At 35.5% G+C, this 6000-nt stretch overlaps 1 protein-coding gene across 1 annotated transcript in view; it reads right to left on the reverse strand.

The window, feature by feature from the left end:
• Nucleotides 1–6000, reverse strand: part of LOC118274244 (limbic system-associated membrane protein) — a 103390-nt gene extending 97390 nt beyond the window's left edge. Inside the window, exon 1 of the mRNA XM_035591679.2 lies at nt 5696–6000. The gene's annotated coding sequence lies outside the window, so the exon portion shown is untranslated. The remainder of the gene's footprint in view (nt 1–5695) is intronic.

Here is a 6000-nt window from a genome sequence, read left to right on the forward strand (position 1 = left end):
AGTTTATAATTACGTTCAGTCCATTCGACATAATCTTGAGTTCAATGCATGGACATTAACGGCTTAGTTGCACTATCAATGGCGTACTGTTAATCTGTATTCAGATAATGAAATCCACTACATCTCACGGTACTGGCTTTGCCTACTAATTGCCGGTAATAGGTTAACACGTTGCGAATTGCTTTGGTTGAATTAGCGGTTAAGAGGTAGACTGAAGAAGATTTAGTGGAAGACAGATGTTTGTTTCTTTGCTTTTTAATTGTCTTCTTGATTGCTTCATTGGCAAATGATTGTAAGAGGCGAGCCGATAGCTAAACTAACTAAGGTTTAAAAATTACGCATGGCGTACAACAGAAGGCTTAAATAATATGGTCTGGTTCAGAAATTGCGCTCGATGTACATTAGGCTAGACTAGATAATATGATCCGGAGCTACGGAATACTTAGCGAGTTTACCGGGACTCCGGCTAGAAAAACAGGAGTAAGAACGGGGTGATTTTTAGTCAGTCAGGGTCATTGGAAAGAGAAGTAATGATGAATGAATGATTTTCCCCCTTAAAAAAAGCCTAGATTAAATGGAACGCATAACACCATCACTAGTGAAAAGTGTGTTGCATTGTATATTTATGTACAATATTGAACACCGTATCGCAGAACTGTTTTATTATTCATACTCTTTACACAATCTGAAATATATTAAAACTAAAACCTAAAAGCAACGTCACACCTTTATCCCCGAAAAGGTAGGCAGATGTGCATATTACGGCACGTAATGCCGCTGTACAATGTACGCCTACATTTTACCATATCATATTTGTGTTATAATTCCCATGTAATAGGCGGTGAGTTTATTGCCGTATACTGGGCATAATTCCAGACTCCGTGCTACTACTGAGAAATTTTCGAAAAACCGAAAACACTAAAACCTTTATAACATACAATTAAACATTAAAAACTAACAAAACGATATAAAATAAAACTAAAACCTTTATAGTTCATACCTTAGGTATGAGGGTCAACTATCTACAGAGCTTAGAAAATCGATATTTTATTTGCATCGTCTACCATATCATTTATTTATCCATTGATAAAAGACAGTTTTTATTTACCTATGCCTGTCATCGCTGGAAACAATACGTATAGACTAGCCATTGTTCGTGATAGGTAGGAAAGTAGTAAATATGGAACAGAAAGGATATCTAAAGTAATGATAGAAATAGTGGGTAAATGAGCTGACTGATCACTTCTGGATGAATACTCCAACACACTACAATTGGTTAGGATGACTCCATCTATAAAACGAATTATTGAGAAACATATGTATGTCACAATTTAAAATCCTTCCTCATTCACTAGGTAAAAATACAAAAAAAAACACTAAAAGATAGACGTAAAAATGAACACCTCGTAAATTCTGAACGTCCGTACAAATATGAAAAATGTATTCCACTTTGCAACACTTATCGCGTCAGTACTTACGTACTTGAACATTTTTTCCCATATAATTCACACGCAGACATATAATTCATGTTGAGATAACTTTGAACATATCACCCCCCTGTCTGAGAAGTCCTTGGGGAGTATACACTTTAAATTAAGGTAATTTGAGAAACAACTGTTGTGGAAAAGGGATGTTTCGGGACTTGCATTCCCCAAACGATACGGGAATGTCGAAAACAATTCGCGTTTATTGGAATTGAGCTTGGAAATGTCGAGAAAAACCTTGTTTCAAATTGTTCTTTTACTTCGTTTTCAGGTAACATCACTATGTTGATGTAACTATTGTGTACTAGGTTTATGAACTTAGTTTGAAAATCCTTTGAAGAAATATGAAGTCATGAAAAATTACAAAATACAGTTGACGCGATGGCCGGGCAAGCGGCTGCCTTGCAACGTGTCGCAGGTTCGATTCCCCAAGGAACAACTCTTTGTGTGATTCACAGATTGTTGTTCCCACTCTGGGTATCAAGTGTATGTGAACTTGTATGTTTGTAAACACACGACGACAGAGGAGAAAATCGTCATTTTAAAAACGAACGAACTATAGATATTCTCTAATACAATTTGTTTTTTTAATTTCTGATTAAATGAGACGCAGCTTAATCCCACTGCCTACCCCTTTGGGGAACATCAGGCATTGTTATGTTCATCGAGAAAAACCGAACTAACCAACTAAAAAAACTTTATTAGCAAAATTGATTCCTATGTCCTTACCAATACGGTTTACTTTTTTTAACTCACGACGTTCGGTTCTCTAATAATAGTTAGGCCTGATCCCTTCCGGCGCAATGACTAACGAAATGGTCCGTCCCTGACATCATTGCTGTGACGTCATCATTTTCTTGGGAGTTAATTTGACGAAAAGCAGTTTCGATCTAACAACTCTTACGAGTTCAAAGAAAAGCAAGTTTTTCTCAATATATAATTAATCATGTTTATCGCAATATAATAATTAATCAAGATTATCTCATTACAAATAACCCATAATGTTATTTTACATCAAGTTACAAATGTAAAGGTTACAAGGTATTTGTTAAACCTTCAAACCTAAGGTAAAGGTTTTAGTTTAGTCGTACACCCACTTTTTACCCATGAGAGTCGAGTCGAATTTAATCGTTCGACGAAACCCTTAGTCGAAATTCCTGAAATTCCGCATTTCTACGAAGAATCTCGGAATAGAATTTCCTTCAGTTAGAACATGAGATTTCACGTTCACATGACAATAAAGATGGCATCACGCTTGTCTACTAGATAAAATAAACCAGGAAACCTTATTTTTCCTGATTTCCAATAATTACCTACAAGTTGTAGTTTTGTAGTAGTTTAGACTGATGACTGTTGATGAAGCGAAAGAGGTATGTCAGATTCGTAGCATTTGGCGTTCCATTGCCTCTGCCTACTCTCATGCGTGCGACAGGCATGAGGTTATGTGCATAGAAGTTTTATCAAATTATTATCAACATTGTTCTCTTAAATTAAAAAATGGCATTCTTGTTACTTGAGTCCACTTTCGGTAGACAGAAAGGCCCACCGCACATGCCGACACTAGCACTTATTCACGACACTGTACCAATGACAGTTTGGCACTGGTGGTCGCGTTCGGGTCCTCTTGCTTTGTTTTCGTCTACGCGAATGGTAGAGACACTGACTGTTGCACGACTTGTGAAAGCAATTGGTGGACACACACGTGAACGCCAGTGTCAAAGCGATATTGGCGCAGTGTCGTGAACGAGTGCTAGTGTCGGGCGTAGGGTATTTTTATACCAGAGATGTGCTATGTAGCTATGCTTTTAGCTAGGACAATGTTATAGCTAAGCTGTTAAACTATTTGATTGTTACCACCGATACTAAGCTATGTAGATGTGCGAGGAAGATGCGCAACTCGAGTAAGCGATGTATCGATAGTAGAGAAGCCATCCATAGCACGCATCTTTCCATATAAAAACATAGCTTAGCTGAGTCCATTTCCACCAGTGCTAAGCTATGTATACCAATGAATATGATTTGTGGAAGCCAACCGCATCACATCACAACAACGTAGCGTAGCACACCTCTGGTGAAAAAGCACCCTAAACACCTAACGTAAATATAATACGTAACTAGAAATTCATATTATACAGCAAAAATATATCACCCATTTCATTTTACATTACATAGATCTCACAGATAGTAAAAAGAAGTTTCATTCGGGAATTAAAAGGTGTGACACTGTTTTTCATCTAAATATAGCAATACCTTAACACAGTCTTTAAACCAGAAAGACGTGTTAGACAAATCTTGCTGTACTACGAAAACTCGTATCAAGTGAATCAAAGCACTAAGTACGAGCAGACTTCGAAGGACTTTAAAGTCTGTCTATTGGGTAATCCCAATAGCAGGAACATTAAAATACATTTGAAGAATACTAATTTTTTTAGGTCAACACACTCACGTATCACCTGATCATAAGTAATTAACACCGCCCATTAACACTCGCTATACCAGAGCCGGCTTTACCGGCTTTTAAAATAAATACGTACTTAGTTTATTGTTTTAGATAATGAACGATTGGAACATATAACGTATATTTTATTTTTTTAAATACTACCACATAATATCCATTATACTTCTAGATGTGTAACTACCTACCTACCTACTGTATGCGATGTATATACATACGTCTTAAATAGATTGTACGAGTAATATAAAAAATATCACCCGTATTTATTAAAAAGCATTTTTTATTACCATTAATTAAAAAAAGTAACTGTCAGTAACATAATTACATACCTAGTTACGCTGTGTCACAACCATGATGCGAAAATTGCCTAACCTAAGCATTTAATATTGGACTATCAAGATACAGGCTGATCCTAGTTTAGGGCGTATGATTACCTCGATCACATTTGTACCTATATTAACATTCTTTAATTCCATGACTGCATGTGATGTAACATGTATAAAACTAAAATCTACATTAACACATTGAACGCCGTGATGGTCACCGGTGACCGACGTTAGCGGATAATATGCCATCAACGGTAATTCTATTGGAAGTCAAAGACTTGATAAAGCAAAATTTTAAATTCTAATGATTAATCCCAGAAATTATTTTCTTCCCGTGCTTTTTTTCTAACCATGTTAAAGTTTTTACAAATACTGCATAAAATTGGTTCTGTGTTCAATGTAAACCTATTAATTGGTACTCCATAGTCTCTGCCTACCTCAACAGAAGACAGGCGTGACTATACGAATATGTAATTTTTTTAGGTGGCAAATAAACGTATGGATCACCTGATGGTAAGCGATCAACGCCACCCATGGACCTCAACACGTTGCCAGCCTTTAAAACGGAATGAAGAAGGTTCTTTTCTTGAAGGTTTGAAGGTATCATTATATTGTCATAATTTTAATAATTCGTTATACTTGTAAAAATAATTACAATGCATTTTTTATCTAAGTTTTTTACCGTATAACGTAAAAAATCCAATCACCGCTACTTATTATACAGTGTACATCTGTATAAATATCAATAGTAAGAAATTAATTTCTTCTTGTAACATTACAAGTGAAATATTTTTTCTAAATATGTACGTGATCAACTAGGTACATACGTAACCGCCAATCCGCATTGAGCAAGCGTGGCGATCAAATCTTCTCCGTGGGAGACGAGGCCTTTGGTCAGCAGTGGCCAATAATAGGCTGTTGATGTGATGTGATACTACATAACATATTTTAACGAGCGATGGCAAATCAGGATATACTTTAGTAGGCAAGTATTTCCCGATCTTGCTTCATGTTAGATGCCTTATGAAGTGACGGGTCTTACTAATTTCTTAAACTAATACATTCTGTCATATAGTGCTGAGGGTCCCCACAAGCCATTAATCGTTAGTGGTTTGTGTCACCGTTATTGAAAAAACAGCACGTTTTTTATTTACGTCAAATACAGAGGTAAAAGTGTAGATAAAAAAATAATAATTTAATAAATGACACCACTAAATTGCTTGATTTTTAAAAAACAAAATGTCTACACCAAGAATTAATTAGGTTATTTTTTGCAATATCAATTTATTAAAATTTAAGTCATAAACAAATCAAAATCTTTAAGAAATATTCGGTGTATAAAATGACAAGAACACAGCACCCAAAATATTTCGTAAAAAATATTTTCTTAACTTATAATAAATAGATAATAGAAAATATACTTTTCTTACCAAGAAAAACTTTTTAACTGATCCAGATAAAAATCACTGCACAAATCCGCCAATGCAACTAAAAGACGCGGAAAAATCAAAACAAGTATTCCAATTAAAAGTTTAAACAGTCAAACACGTCACAGATAACACAACAAATTATTTTCCAACATATAACAAAAAAGTTTTTATTAATAATTACACGCACTAATGAAGTCTATATTCTCTATGGTTATATTCGCGAGTTGTTCGAGTTTCGAATTTTGTGTTGGGACATGGCGCAGGCCCGTTTGGAAAGGGCACGAGCGTCGAGCAGACTGGCGGCC

Source organism: Spodoptera frugiperda, chromosome 3 (genome assembly GCF_023101765.2).
Source record: "Spodoptera frugiperda isolate SF20-4 chromosome 3, AGI-APGP_CSIRO_Sfru_2.0, whole genome shotgun sequence".
NCBI lineage: Eukaryota > Metazoa > Arthropoda > Insecta > Lepidoptera > Noctuidae > Spodoptera > Spodoptera frugiperda.